Source organism: Hemiscyllium ocellatum (genome assembly GCF_020745735.1).
Source record: "Hemiscyllium ocellatum isolate sHemOce1 chromosome 27 unlocalized genomic scaffold, sHemOce1.pat.X.cur. SUPER_27_unloc_6, whole genome shotgun sequence".
NCBI classification, from domain to species: domain Eukaryota; kingdom Metazoa; phylum Chordata; class Chondrichthyes; order Orectolobiformes; family Hemiscylliidae; genus Hemiscyllium; species Hemiscyllium ocellatum.
The window spans coordinates 1188123-1203978 of record NW_026867515.1 but is presented as its reverse complement, the minus strand read 5'-3'; the positions used below and the strand labels follow the sequence as shown (position 1 = coordinate 1203978).

Sequence of the window (15856 nt, the reverse complement as noted above, 5' to 3'; positions counted from 1 at the left end):
AGAAAAGTACCACAATGCAATCTGATTAATCAGGACCTGGATGTTTTCGGTCTTTGAATGTAAGTATTGTGCTCCAGAACATTGGTGTTCACAGTTTATAATACTTATCTTCCCAGTCCCCTGTATCACTTGTCGAAAATGTTTAATTTGCGTCTTGTAATCCTTTCACTGTCTGCTAAAGAGGCAAGTGTTTGCGTGTTTTACCTAAGTTATGTTGACCTTGCATACCTCGAGCCTCAAGCTAATTTCACGAGAAACCTTCTCCAGTTCAAAAGCAAACTGTTAGTGATGGCTCTGTTTCTTGTCACGTATCCAATTTCAGATCGATGTTGTTAATGACCCTTTTATTCCTTCAGATCCACGTTTCGCTCACAGGGCTAGAACAGAACTGTCACCAAATACATTTACCAATCTACATTCATCCTAACGATTGTCCAGAGACAGTCCAGACAACGTCCTCTTGTTGTAGAGGCCGGGAGATTGACTCTGATGTTCTCGGGGTATGAACTGATCTGAGACATTGAAAGAATTGTCGTTCCTGCACATCAGGAATTCAAACCCCTTCTCTCCTCCGAGCCAATGAGAGAACTCGGGAACAGGCAAAACACTGAAAGGCTGGAAGGGCGACGGCCCCGGAGCACAAAGCTAGTTCCTCGTGACATGGATGTGTCTGCAGACTGTCCCCGGTGTCTCCACAATGAATGTCCCAGGCTTTATTATGTAAAAGTAAAACTGATAGACGACAATTGTAATTCTCGGTGGGGCCGGCTGAATTATGAACTCACTAACAGCCTCCCCTAAGCGATGGTGCAGCCCACACTCGCACGTGCCTCTGTGGCGCAATTGGTTAGCGCGTTCGGCTGTTAACGGAAAGGTTGGTGGTTCGAGCCCACCCAGGGGCGGTGTGTTTGCTGCCCGTTCTTGGCTTTGAAACCGTCCGCTTTTAATGGGGTCAGGAAAATGTTCCCCAAACAGAAATCCTTTCCCCAAAGGGGTTTCTGGATTGAATTAATGTCTGACGTGAGGGAATGCGGATGCTGAGAAGCCGAGACAAAAAGAGAAACTCGACAGTCCCTGTCGGAGAAAACGGAATTCTGAAACGCTGTCTCTGATTCTCATTCCACCGATGTTGCCTGACCTTCTCAGTTCCTCCTGCAGTCTCGTGTTTTGTTTTTGACTGAAAGTTCATTTCATCTTTTGCGATGAAACACCTAGACTCGCCGTGTGCAGATATTTAACCCTTTCGAATCACTGTGAAATGATTGGATTCAAACAAACTCTGCGATAATTCACTCTTTCTCTGCTCCACAGGCAGACAGACCTGGGAAGTGAAGCTGTCAGTGTGGTTCTGTATTCGTGGGCCGAGTGGTGAATGCGATGGACTTGAAATCCATTGCGCTTTCCCCACGCAGGTGTGGACCCCGCCGACTACAAAATGAGAAATGTCGCCGAAAAGAAAGGGAGCTTGCTCCCCGGCTTCTTCTTTAAGATTCAAATCAGTGGAGGGGGAAAAATATTTCACTCACATTGGGAGTGGTGGGAAACTGTAACCCACTGCCTGTTCGAGTGGAACAAGCAGATACACGCAGAGCTTCTTTTGAGGCTATGAGCCAAGTGTTTGGAAATGAGACTAGAACAGTGAGGGGCTGGAAATCGTGATCGAAATGAAGCAGGCACCTGAGGACAAGGGTGTTTCCTTTGCCAGTGAAAGATACTGCTTCACAAAGTTGTGACTGTGGAAGGGAAGCAGTGACACTGATTATCTTTGGTTGTTGACCTTGTGACTGTTCCCATTGCTGCGCATGTCCGTGTTAACGTCAGAACTCTGCAGCATGGTGGCGTAAGATACGCAAAGGGCCGGGGCGCAATGGATGACGCATCTGAGTCCACCTAACTGTTTGAAATGCAGCTCACAGCTTCTTCACACACCCCAATTAATCTTTCTCATTGTCCTGAAGCCGGCAAACGGTTTGAATTCCCGATCTGCGGGAATGAGAATCTTCTCATTGTCTCGCGTCAATAAATATCTCTGAGAACATCGGAGTCAAGTCACAGCGTTGTCAGATGAGAGGAAGCTGAAATAACCCCACACGCTGCTGACGGGCACGTTTTACTTTTCCCAACCCACCGCCCCAACCACTGCGGCTCCTGGGAGTGGAAAGGAAACAATCACCAAAACCCAGTCTTGGCTTTGTGAGTCTTCAGAAAATAAGCAAACGTTCATCCCTTCGGATTTTCTATCCTGGGCTGACAGGGATGGGTTTTGTCACTCTTTTGTAGGACATTACAAGTGGAAGTTTTGCAGAAAAGTACCACAATGCAATCTGATTAATCAGGACCTGGATGTTTTCGGTCTTTGAATGTAAGTATTGTGCTCCAGAACATTGGTGTTCACAGTTTATAATACTTATCTTCCCAGTCCCCTGTATCACTTGTCGAAAATGTTTAATTTGCGTCTTGTAATCCTTTCACTGTCTGCTAAAGAGGCAAGTGTTTGCGTGTTTTACCTAAGTTATGTTGACCTTGCATACCTCGAGCCTCAAGCTAATTTCACGAGAAACCTTCTCCAGTTCAAAAGCAAACTGTTAGTGATGGCTCTGTTTCTTGTCACGTATCCAATTTCAGATCGATGTTGTTAATGACCCTTTTATTCCTTCAGATCCACGTTTCGCTCACAGGGCTAGAACAGAACTGTCACCAAATACATTTACCAATCTACATTCATCCTAACGATTGTCCAGAGACAGTCCAGACAACGTCCTCTTGTTGTAGAGGCCGGGAGATTGACTCTGATGTTCTCGGGGTATGAACTGATCTGAGACATTGAAAGAATTGTCGTTCCTGCACATCAGGAATTCAAACCCCTTCTCTCCTCCGAGCCAATGAGAGAACTCGGGAACAGGCAAAACACTGAAAGGCTGGAAGGGCGACGGCCCCGGAGCACAAAGCTAGTTCCTCGTGACATGGATGTGTCTGCAGACTGTCCCCGGTGTCTCCACAATGAATGTCCCAGGCTTTATTATGTAAAAGTAAAACTGATGGACGACAATTGTAATTCTCGGTGGGGCCGGCTGAATTATGAACTCACTAACAGCCTCCCCTAAGCGATGGTGCAGCCCACACTCGCACGTGCCTCTGTGGCGCAATTGGTTAGCGCGTTCGGCTGTTAACGGAAAGGTTGGTGGTTCGAGCCCACCCAGGGGCGGTGTGTTTGCTGCCCGTTCTTGGCTTTGAAACCGTCCGCTTTTAATGGGGTCAGGAAAATGTTCCCCAAACAGAAATCCTTTCCCCAAAGGGGTTTCTGGATTGAATTAATGTCTGACGTGAGGGAATGCGGATGCTGAGAAGCCGAGACAAAAAGAGAAACTCGACAGTCCCTGTCGGAGAAAACGGAATTCTGAAACGCTGTCTCTGATTCTCATTCCACCGATGTTGCCTGACCTTCTCAGTTCCTCCTGCAGTCTCGTGTTTTGTTTTTGACTGAAAGTTCATTTCATCTTTTGCGATGAAACACCTAGACTCGCCGTGTGCAGATATTTAACCCTTTCGAATCACTGTGAAATGATTGGATTCAAACAAACTCTGCGATAATTCACTCTTTCTCTGCTCCACAGGCAGACAGACCTGGGAAGTGAAGCTGTCAGTGTGGTTCTGTATTCGTGGGCCGAGTGGTTAATGCGATGGACTTGAAATCCATTGCGCTTTCCCCACGCAGGTGTGAACCCCGCCGACTACAAAATGTGAAATGTCGCCGAAAAGAAAGGGAGCTTGCTCCCCGGCTTCTTCTTTAAGATTCAAATCACTGGAGGGGGGAAAATATTTCACTCACATTGGGAGTGGTGGGAAACTGTAACCCACTGCCTGTTCGAGTGGAACAAGCAGATACACGCAGAGCTTCTTTTGAGGCTATGAGCCAAGTGTTTGGAAATGAGACTAGAACAGTGAGGGGCTGGAAATCGTGATCGAAATGAAGCAGGCACCTGAGGACAAGGGTGTTTCCTTTGCCAGTGAAAGATACTGCTTCACAAAGTTGTGACTGTGGAAGGGAAGCAGTGACGCTGATTATCTTTGGTTGTTGACCTTGTGACTGTTCCCATTGCTGCGCATGTCCGTGTTAACGTCAGAACTCTGCAGCATGGTGGCGTAAGATACGCAAAGGGCCGGGGCGCAATGGATGACGCATCTGAGTCCACCTAACTGTTTGAAATGCAGCTCACAGCTTCTTCACACACCCCAATTAATCTTTCTCATTGTCCTGAAGCCGGCAAACGGTTTGAATTCCCGATCTGCGGGAATGAGAATCTTCTCATTGTCTCGCGTCAATAAATATCTCTGAGAACATCGGAGTCAAGTCACAGCGTTGTCAGATGAGAGGAAGCTGAAATAACCCCACACGCTGCTGACGGGCACGTTTTACTTTTCCCAACCCACCGCCCCAACCACTGCGGCTCCTGGGAGTGGAAAGGAAACAATCACCAAAACCCAGTCTTGGCTTTGTGAGTCTTCAGAAAATAAGCAAACGTTCATCCCTTCGGATTTTCTATCCTGGGCTGACAGGGATGGGTTTTGTCACTCTTTTGTAGGACATTACAAGTGGAAGTTTTGCAGAAAAGTACCACAATGCAATCTGATTAATCAGGACCTGGATGTTTTCGGTCTTTGAATGTAAGTATTGTGCTCCAGAACATTGGTGTTCACAGTTTATAATACTTATCTTCCCAGTCCCCTGTATCACTTGTCGAAAATGTTTAATTTGCGTCTTGTAATCCTTTCACTGTCTGCTAAAGAGGCAAGTGTTTGCGTGTTTTACCTAAGTTATGTTGACCTTGCATACCTCGAGCCTCAAGCTAATTTCACGAGAAACCTTCTCCAGTTCAAAAGCAAACTGTTAGTGATGGCTCTGTTTCTTGTCACGTATCCAATTTCAGATCGATGTTGTTAATGACCCTTTTATTCCTTCAGATCCACGTTTCGCTCACAGGGCTAGAACAGAACTGTCACCAAATACATTTACCAATCTACATTCATCCTAACGATTGTCCAGAGACAGTCCAGACAACGTCCTCTTGTTGTAGAGGCCGGGAGATTGACTCTGATGTTCTCGGGGTATGAACTGATCTGAGACATTGAAAGAATTGTCGTTCCTGCACATCAGGAATTCAAACCCCTTCTCTCCTCCGAGCCAATGAGAGAACTCGGGAACAGGCAAAACACTGAAAGGCTGGAAGGGCGACGGCCCCGGAGCACAAAGCTAGTTCCTCGTGACATGGATGTGTCTGCAGACTGTCCCCGGTGTCTCCACAATGAATGTCCCAGGCTTTATTATGTAAAAGTAAAACTGATAGACGACAATTGTAATTCTCGGTGGGGCCGGCTGAATTATGAACTCACTAACAGCCTCCCCTAAGCGATGGTGCAGCCCACACTCGCACGTGCCTCTGTGGCGCAATTGGTTAGCGCGTTCGGCTGTTAACGGAAAGGTTGGTGGTTCGAGCCCACCCAGGGGCGGTGTGTTTGCTGCCCGTTCTTGGCTTTGAAACCGTCCGCTTTTAATGGGGTCAGGAAAATGTTCCCCAAACAGAAATCCTTTCCCCAAAGGGGTTTCTGGATTGAATTAATGTCTGACGTGAGGGAATGCGGATGCTGAGAAGCCGAGACAAAAAGAGAAACTCGACAGTCCCTGTCGGAGAAAACGGAATTCTGAAACGCTGTCTCTGATTCTCATTCCACCGATGTTGCCTGACCTTCTCAGTTCCTCCTGCAGTCTCGTGTTTTGTTTTTGACTGAAAGTTCATTTCATCTTTTGCGATGAAACACCTAGACTCGCCGTGTGCAGATATTTAACCCTTTCGAATCACTGTGAAATGATTGGATTCAAACAAACTCTGCGATAATTCACTCTTTCTCTGCTCCACAGGCAGACAGACCTGGGAAGTGAAGCTGTCAGTGTGGTTCTGTATTCGTGGGCCGAGTGGTTAATGCGATGGACTTGAAATCCATTGCGCTTTCCCCACGCAGGTGTGAACCCCGCCGACTACAAAATGAGAAATGTCGCCGAAAAGAAAGGGAGCTTGCTCCCCGGCTTCTTCTTTAAGATTCAAATCAGTGGAGGGGGAAAAATATTTCACTCACATTGGGAGTGGTGGGAAACTGTAACCCACTGCCTGTTCGGGTGGAACAAGCAGATACACGCAGAGCTTCTTTTGAGGCTATGAGCCAAGTGTTTGGAAATGAGACTAGAACAGTGAGGGGCTGGAAATCGTGATCGAAATGAAGCAGGCACCTGAGGACAAGGGTGTTTCCTTTGCCAGTGAAAGATACTGCTTCACAAAGTTGTGACTGTGGAAGGGAAGCAGTGACGCTGATTATCTTTGGTTGTTGACCTTGTGACTGTTCCCATTGCTGCGCATGTCCGTGTTAACGTCAGAACTCTGCAGCATGGTGGCGTAAGATACGCAAAGGGCCGGGGCGCAATGGATGACGCATCTGAGTCCACCTAACTGTTTGAAATGCAGCTCACAGCTTCTTCACACACCCCAATTAATCTTTCTCATTGTCCTGAAGCCGGCAAACGGTTTGAATTCCCGATCTGCGGGAATGAGAATCTTCTCATTGTCTCGCGTCAATAAATATCTCTGAGAACATCGGAGTCAAGTCACAGCGTTGTCAGATGAGAGGAAGCTGAAATAACCCCACACGCTGCTGACGGGCACGTTTTACTTTTCCCAACCCACCGCCCCAACCACTGCGGCTCCTGGGAGTGGAAAGGAAACAATCACCAAAACCCAGTCTTGGCTTTGTGAGTCTTCAGAAAATAAGCAAACGTTCATCCCTTCGGATTTTCTATCCTGGGCTGACAGGGATGGGTTTTGTCACTCTTTTGTAGGACATTACAAGTGGAAGTTTTGCAGAAAAGTACCACAATGCAATCTGATTAATCAGGACCTGGATGTTTTCGGTCTTTGAATGTAAGTATTGTGCTCCAGAACATTGGTGTTCACAGTTTATAATACTTATCTTCCCAGTCCCCTGTATCACTTGTCGAAAATGTTTAATTTGCGTCTTGTAATCCTTTCACTGTCTGCTAAAGAGGCAAGTGTTTGCGTGTTTTACCTAAGTTATGTTGACCTTGCATACCTCGAGCCTCAAGCTAATTTCACGAGAAACCTTCTCCAGTTCAAAAGCAAACTGTTAGTGATGGCTCTGTTTCTTGTCACGTATCCAATTTCAGATCGATGTTGTTAATGACCCTTTTATTCCTTCAGATCCACGTTTCGCTCACAGGGCTAGAACAGAACTGTCACCAAATACATTTACCAATCTACATTCATCCTAACGATTGTCCAGAGACAGTCCAGACAACGTCCTCTTGTTGTAGAGGCCGGGAGATTGACTCTGATGTTCTCGGGGTATGAACTGATCTGAGACATTGAAAGAATTGTCGTTCCTGCACATCAGGAATTCAAACCCCTTCTCTCCTCCGAGCCAATGAGAGAACTCGGGAACAGGCAAAACACTGAAAGGCTGGAAGGGCGACGGCCCCGGAGCACAAAGCTAGTTCCTCGTGACATGGATGTGTCTGCAGACTGTCCCCGGTGTCTCCACAATGAATGTCCCAGGCTTTATTATGTAAAAGTAAAACTGATAGACGACAATTGTAATTCTCGGTGGGGCCGGCTGAATTATGAACTCACTAACAGCCTCCCCTAAGCGATGGTGCAGCCCACACTCGCACGTGCCTCTGTGGCGCAATTGGTTAGCGCGTTCGGCTGTTAACGGAAAGGTTGGTGGTTCGAGCCCACCCAGGGGCGGTGTGTTTGCTGCCCGTTCTTGGCTTTGAAACCGTCCGCTTTTAATGGGGTCAGGAAAATGTTCCCCAAACAGAAATCCTTTCCCCAAAGGGGTTTCTGGATTGAATTAATGTCTGACGTGAGGGAATGCGGATGCTGAGAAGCCGAGACAAAAAGAGAAACTCGACAGTACCTGTCGGAGAAAACGGAATTCTGAAACGCTGTCTCTGATTCTCATTCCACCGATGTTGCCTGACCTTCTCAGTTCCTCCTGCAGTCTCGTGTTTTGTTTTTGACTGAAAGTTCATTTCATCTTTTGCGATGAAACACCCAGACTCGCCGTGTGCAGATATTTAACCCTTTCGAATCACTGTGAAATGATTGGATTCAAACAAACTCTGCGATAATTCACTCTTTCTCTGCTCCACAGGCAGACAGACCTGGGAAGTGAAGCTGTCAGTGTGGTTCTGTATTCGTGGGCCGAGTGGTTAATGCGATGGACTTGAAATCCATTGCGCTTTCCCCACGCAGGTGTGAACCCCGCCGACTACAAAATGTGAAATGTCGTCGAAAAGAAAGGGAGCTTGCTTCCCGGCTTCTTCTTTAAGATTCAAATCAGTGGAGGGGGAAAATATTTCACTCACATTGGGAGTGGTGGGAAACTGTAACCCACTGCCTGTTCGGGTGGAACAAGCAGATACACGCAGAGCTTCTTTTGAGGCTATGAGCCAAGTGTTTGGAAATGAGACTAGAACAGTGAGGGGCTGGAAATCGTGATCGAAATGAAGCAGGCACCTGAGGACAAGGGTGTTTCCTTTGCCAGTGAAAGATACTGCTTCACAAAGTTGTGACTGTGGAAGGGAAGCAGTGACGCTGATTATCTTTGGTTGTTGACCTTGTGACTGTTCCCATTGCTGCGCATGTCCGTGTTAACGTCAGAACTCTGCAGCATGGTGGCGTAAGATACGCAAAGGGCCGGGGCGCAATGGATGACGCATCTGAGTCCACCTAACTGTTTGAAATGCAGCTCACAGCTTCTTCACACACCCCAATTAATCTTTCTCATTGTCCTGAAGCCGGCAAACGGTTTGAATTCCCGATCTGCGGGAATGAGAATCTTCTCATTGTCTCGCGTCAATAAATATCTCTGAGAACATCGGAGTCAAGTCACAGCGTTGTCAGATGAGAGGAAGCTGAAATAACCCCACACGCTGCTGACGGGCACGTTTTACTTTTCCCAACCCACCGCCCCAACCACTGCGGCTCCTGGGAGTGGAAAGGAAACAATCACCAAAACCCAGTCTTGGCTTTGTGAGTCTTCAGAAAATAAGCAAACGTTCATCCCTTCGGATTTTCTATCCTGGGCTGACAGGGATGGGTTTTGTCACTCTTTTGTAGGACATTACAAGTGGAAGTTTTGCAGAAAAGTACCACAATGCAATCTGATTAATCAGGACCTGGATGTTTTCGGTCTTTGAATGTAAGTATTGTGCTCCAGAACATTGGTGTTCACAGTTTATAATACTTATCTTCCCAGTCCCCTGTATCACTTGTCGAAAATGTTTAATTTGCGTCTTGTAATCCTTTCACTGTCTGCTAAAGAGGCAAGTGTTTGCGTGTTTTACCTAAGTTATGTTGACCTTGCATACCTCGAGCCTCAAGCTAATTTCACGAGAAACCTTCTCCAGTTCAAAAGCAAACTGTTAGTGATGGCTCTGTTTCTTGTCAGATGTGCAGATTTACGCTGGGAAGGCGAGAGAATGAAACGAATAGAGACACACGTTGACTTAAGTGTAGAACCAGCAGAGCGAAGGTGGGCCGCATGGCCTCCGTCTGCGCTGCGACACATGCTGTGATTCAGTGTGAAATCACAGTTCGACCAACAGAATGTGGGAATTTAGTAAAAACGTTTCTATTTACACAGCCTCCATACGTCTGCGAAACAGCATTTTACACGACAGCAGCGGAGGTCTTTGACATCAGTCTCGAACGTGCATGCCGCGTGCCAGATGAAAACCTGAAGTGCTCTGTGGGCAGCGGTCACACAAGCAGAGTGGCGCAGCGGGAGCGTGGTCGTTGGATCGAAACCGTCCTCTACTATTGTTCAATGCTACCTCGAGCTGCTTTCCTTTGGATCGGCGCTCTCTTCTGAATGGCATGTAGCATATCCGTGCACTCGCCAACTCCACTCCATTCAAGGGGCATGGTTTTAGAAGTCTCAGTGGCATTCTGTTCTTCAGCAGTTTTCTCTGAACTGAATCGCAAAACCAGTTCTCTGCGATGCCAATCAGCTGGTCAAGTTGAAACAAATGCCTTGCGTTTTCGTCCATTCCCTGCAGTGATTCGCCACCCTGGTTCAGACGTGAATGACAAGCATGTCAAATACCTCATCACGACTCAGACACAGTTCCCCAACGATTCGGACGGATCCCACCGATTGTGAGTAACCTCAGAGAGAGAGAGACAGGCAGTCGCCGTGGACTCGATGGGCTGAACGGCTTGTGTCTACTCGAGAATGGTGCTACGTGTTTATGCCGTCCCACTGCCTGTCTCTGGGACAGAGAGGCTGAGGGAGCAAAACTGGTTCATTTTTAACTGTCCCTTCCGTGTTGGACTGCCTGCAGTCCCTCAGCTCAGGGCCGTGGGGAGGACTCTCAGTGAGTGAAGGTTTCACTCGGATTCTCTTCATCTGCGACACTTGGGGCTCAGATGTTAACTGCTGCGCGGTAGCAACAAAGAAAGCGATGCCCACTTTGCAATAGACTTTCCGTAAGATTGCTGCGTGAAGACGATTTCTGAACACCAACAAGGATGCACAACAATGTGAATTTACCTGGGCGAAGAGTCCTCGGTGTCCATTTCTTTCTGTCCTGCCAGCACAGCATCTTTCTATCTCTCCGATAACAGACCTTTGGAGAAAGTTCACAATCAAAGTTGTTCATGTTCCCCGCGTTAGTATAACTGACACCTCTCACCCCAAGGGTTTCAGGGAGAGAGGGAGAAAGAGAGAGAGAGAGAGCAGAAGAGCGAATGGACTCTACCCTCCACCAACCCTAAATCCGCCCCCCCCCCCTCCTCCCAGAACAACGTGCAAGTAGAAATAAACTGGTTTAATTATCTACCAGTGGAGATAGTCCAGTTCCTGGGGATGAGACAAACATCAGCGCCTCGGGGACAGAATGGCAAGCAGATTTTCTGGAAACGCTTTGCTGCTTGCAATTCTTGGAGCAATGTGGAATGTACTTCACACTGAGCAAGTTTCAGCTGGCTCAGAGTCTCCAATGTACATTGCTGTGTTTGCCGCCAGCACAGGGAGAGAACAATAGGAAGGACGTAGGAGTGAATAACGATCCGCGTGAGAGGGCGAATAACTGTTCATGGAGACTGTTAGTGGCTAACAATACGTAGTGTGTCATAGCAGACGAGGTGATAACAAGGAGTCGTTTGTGTGGTAGGGGTCAAGGACATGGGGGAGTTCAAGCCCTAAAGTTCTGGAACTCGATATTGAAGACCGGAGGGCTGGAAGGTCTCCAAGTGGAAAATGAGGTGTTGTTCTTTCATCTGGAGCTAGAACACTGCTGCAAGCCTGAGACAGAGATGTTGGCCAGGGAACAGGGTGATGTGTTAAAGTGGCAGACAACCGCCAGGTCAGGGCCTTTTTCCTCCGGGCAGAACCGGGATGTTCTGCGAAGCAGTCACCTAGTTTATGCTTCATGCTACATTGGGGAAACGACACTGCGAGCAGTGAATGCAGTGGACTAGGTTGTGGCAAAAGTGCTGCTTCACCTGGCAGGTATGTTTGAGCCCTTGGATATTCTGGAGGGGGCAGGTAAATGGGCAGGTGTTACACATTCGGCGGTTGCAGGCGAAAGTGACTTGGCACAATGGGAGGTGGGTGTGGGGTGTTGCGATTGAAGGAAGAGTGGACCCGAAGTGTAACCCCTGGCACAACGGGTGTGTGTTGGGACCATAACCCATTCTCTCCTATTCACTCAATGTCGTCTTTAGCAGCTTTCCCGTATAAAAGCGCTCTGTTCTGCACCTCGCCTTCTCATCTGCTTCCGAAAAAAGCTTGGGGCATAAATATTTCACAGTGATATACTGATCCAATGTGCACAGTCGAGTTGATACACTTGTGGAGATCTGCGTGGTCTTCTCCTGTTCTCTGTATCCTATGGTGAGGAGGGTAATGCTTGTCACTGGCCGCTCGGGTGTCAGAGACGAGTTTTAACCTTCCCTTCCGTGTTGGATTGCCTGCAGGCCCTCAGCTCAGGGTCGTGGGGATGACTCTCAGTGAGTGAAGGTTTCACTCGGATTCTCTTCATCTGGGACACTTGGGGCTCTCAAAAAGCACCTTGATGAAACGAGGTTGGGCTGTCTGGAGTACGAACGAGGCTGAAAACACGGAAGTGAAATGGTTGGAGATAGTGTTGAACAGGTTGACGTGAGCTGTGCGGTGTTTGAGGAATGTCAGCAATGAAGGTAGTTTGCAAAATTGGGTCAGCTTTCCTCAGAGAACCGAAGTTTTCCAAGTCATGTGGGACCGAGAAAAAGGAAGATAAAATGACATTATAAAGGACGTTTTCGTGCAGAGAGTGGTTCGGGTCAGATTTCCACTGTTGCGCTGGCTCCCTTGTGGAGCTCTGAGTTGTTTCGTGCTCTTCTGTCGGTGTGTTCTGACCTCATGTGAAACCTCTTCTCTCAGGATGGTAATGAACTGGTGAAGTTGAAACACATGACTTGCTGTTTTTGTCCATTTCCTGCGGTAAAGTAACAGACGCCCGTGTAACAAAATACTTTCTGCAGGATTGCTGTGTCAAGGCAAATTCTGAACACCAAACAGGCTGCGCAAGAAGGCACTCGTATCAATTTACCTGAGGGAAGACTCTCCGGTGTCCATTTCTGTCTGTCCCGATAGCACATCACCTTTCCATTTCTCCCATAACAGACCTTTGGAACAAGTTCAAAGTTGTCATTTGATGCATTCGTGTCAATGACGTCTCCTACCCCATGTGATAGTGAGAGGGAGCAGAAGAGCGAATGGGCTCTGCCTTCCACCAGCACAGCTTGCAAGTAGAAACAAAATGGATCAATTATCCGCTAGTGGAGAGAGCCCGGTCCCTGGGGACGGGACAAACAGCAGTGTCCTGGGAACAGGGAGACAGATTGAAAAGCAGATGTTCTTGAAACTCGTTGCTGCTTGAAATTCTGGGAGCAATGTACAATGTATTTCATACTGAGCAAGTCTCAGCTGCTTCTGGAGCTGGCTGCGCCCATGGCATGTAGCTCGTTGGTCTCAGGGTATGAACAGGTTGACGTGAATGGTGCCGTGCCTGAGGAGTGTCAACAATGAAGGTAGATTGGAAAGTTGGGACAGATCTCCTTGGACCTGTGGTTCTGTGGAGGAGGATCATAAGACACAGAATATAGAATAAAAGATTATAGTGTTATGCAACATAAATGATATATTGAAGAAACCTAGATTGCTGTTGAGTCTTTCATCTTTTAAAACGGGTTGTAGATTTCGATTCATTCATCTGTAAACCCCAGAACTTTTTAAAAGTCACATTCTCCAGGTAACCTAAGGTTCAATAAAAGGTGGTGACACCTCAGGTCAGACAATGCATGAAAGCTGTGAGGGTAGGGTCTGTCTGCATTCTTATCTTGAGTGAGACTGGTTCTATTTCCAAATATGTAATCCTGCAAACGCAGATTCACCCCAAAGACTTCTATATGTGAGTGCATGCATGAGAGAGAGTGGGTGAGTTTGCGTGTGCATGCTGGATATGATGTGTGTGTGTGTGTGTGTGTGTGTGATGGAATATAAGCATGTGAGATGGTGTGTGCGTGAGTTTGAGTGTGGGGATGTATTACTGCGTATCTGAGAGAGAGCAGGTCTATCAGAGAGGGTCTGCATGAGCGTGTGAGTATGTAAGAGAGTGTGCTTGTGTGTGTGAGTGTATTGTGTAGGTGGGTCTCCTGTAGTGTGAAATGAACCCAGTGTCTCGGCTGAGGCCATCCTCATGTGTTCTAAACTTGGCTATCAGCCTCTGCTCGGCCACTAGATCAAAGAGGGCTGAGGCACGAGAAAGGATGGGCGGGGGCACTGGTGGTGGTGGAGAAGGGAGAGAAATGGAGAGGGGCAGAGGTTGGGGAGTAGAGAATGACCGGGGTTCAGAGGGTTGGGGAGAGAATCGGGGTGCAGTGTGAAACGGGGAGAAAGGGCAGGGGGCAGTGGTTGGGGAGAAAATGGACAAGGGGCAGAATGTGAAGCGAGAGACAGCACAAATCCCACCTTTCCCAGGACTGGTGTCAGTGTCCCACGAACTGGAACCCACTCGTCCCATAGCAGATTTAAGGCAATCCTTTTTCAATATAAGCATGGCTAAGGCATATCATCCCTGCAGGCCATCACATCGACCTTCCCAACAGCATCCCACCCAGACCCACTCGATTAAGCCAGTTCCCCATGGCTATTTTCTGATGAAGGGTTTTGCCCAAAACATCGAATATCCTGCTCCTCAGATGCTGCCTGACCTGCTGTGCTTTTCCAGCACACAGTCTCGACCCTAATCTCCAGCATCTGCAGTCCTCACCTTCGCACTGTAAGGGATGTATGTTATATTCTTAGTCTTTTAAATCTTTTAAAATCTTTTCCCCTCACCCTAAACCTATACCCTGTAGTTTTGGAATACCTCTACCCTGGGGAATGGACAGAAACATTGAGCAGCCAGACAAAATGCAAAAGGAATAACATGTCAAGGCACAGGGGAAAAACATTTCGACAAAAAATTGCTTTGGTATTTTTCTCTCGTATTCGCAGTTGGACACTTAAAATTTGTCATGATGTGGAGGTGCCCGTGATGGACTGGGGTGTACCAAGTTAAAAATCACACAACAGCAGGTTACAGTCCAATCGGCTTGTTTGGAAGCACTAGCTTTCGGAGCGCCGCTCCTTCATCAGGCGGTGGTGGAGTATAAGATCATAAATTCTGTGTCTTACGATCTTACACTCCACAATCACCCGGTGAAGGAGCAGCGCTCTGAAAGCTAGTGCTTCCAAATCAGTCTGTTGGACTCTAACCAGGTGTTTTGTGATTTTTAACTTTAAAATCTGTAACAACTTCCTGCATACTGAGCATGCTCCGCGGTGTCAGCAAAGCACTGCGCACATTCCTTGGTGCCCGCAGAAACTGTGCGTCAGCTCCTTTCCATTCACCAATGAAGAACCTTGGAGGACCGGAAAGAGACTGGTCCTCCTGCCAATCAGAGCCGGCCATTGTCGAAATGTGGCGATTGGACCGTGAGCTCTGAAGCTGCTGCTCCTCCTTCCTCTGTGAACTTTACCCCAGACTGTAACTTCCTTCCTCTGTCTCACTTTTGTAAGTACAACAGTCTGTTTATGACCAATTTTTCCATTTTTTGTTTCATTCTGGGGTTCAATTGTTTACATGCAGCAACTGAAAGGAAAGAGTGAATTGAGGCGTGGGGGAGGGGACAGACTCTGGAAAAGTTGATCCAGGTCTGTGTCTCAATTTGCAAACACATGGCAAATGAATTGACACAATCTAAAGCTTTTGATATTAAAAAACGCAGAGAAGAGGCGCATTGTTTAAATGGTGATTTGTTGAGATGTGGCGAAAGTGAGATGATGGAGATCAGAGTTGAAAAGTGTGGCGCTGGAAAAGCACAGGAGGTCAGTCAGCAACTGAGGAGGAGGAGAGTCAATGTTTTGGGCACGAGCCCTTCATCAGGAATGATGTGTGGATGGACAGAGGGGCCTCAGCGTCCTTCTACACCAGTCACTGTCTGTTGTCAGACAGGAGCAGCAAGCAATCAGCAAGGCCAGTGATATATTAGCAAGAGAAGTTGGGTTCACAAGTGGCGATGTCTTCCTGCAGTTAGATCAGTCATTGAATGTATTCAACGCTGAGTTCATTTGACTTTGAAGAACAAAGTGGATGGGTATTGGGGAAGGTGAGAAACTGGTTTTAAGACCAGTATAGAACAGTTACAGGGTCATACAGGACAGAAACAGACCATTAAGTCCAACTAGTCCATGCTGA

General features: G+C 47.5%; 4 non-coding genes across 4 annotated transcripts; all 4 read left to right on the top strand.

The window, feature by feature from the left end:
- Nucleotides 1-828: 828 nt before the first annotated feature.
- On the top strand, nt 829-902 carry trnan-guu (transfer RNA asparagine (anticodon GUU)). The gene has a single exon. It is a non-coding gene; the product is annotated as a tRNA-Asn (tRNA).
- A 2229-nt stretch (nt 903-3131) lies between these two features.
- On the top strand, nt 3132-3205 carry trnan-guu (transfer RNA asparagine (anticodon GUU)). Its single transcript has one exon. It is a non-coding gene; the product is annotated as a tRNA-Asn (tRNA).
- Nucleotides 3206-5434: 2229 nt separating this feature from the next.
- On the top strand, nt 5435-5508 carry trnan-guu (transfer RNA asparagine (anticodon GUU)). The gene has a single exon. It is a non-coding gene; the product is annotated as a tRNA-Asn (tRNA).
- A 2229-nt stretch (nt 5509-7737) lies between these two features.
- trnan-guu (transfer RNA asparagine (anticodon GUU)) lies at nt 7738-7811 on the top strand. The gene has a single exon. It is a non-coding gene; the product is annotated as a tRNA-Asn (tRNA).
- Nucleotides 7812-15856: the final 8045 nt, after the last annotated feature.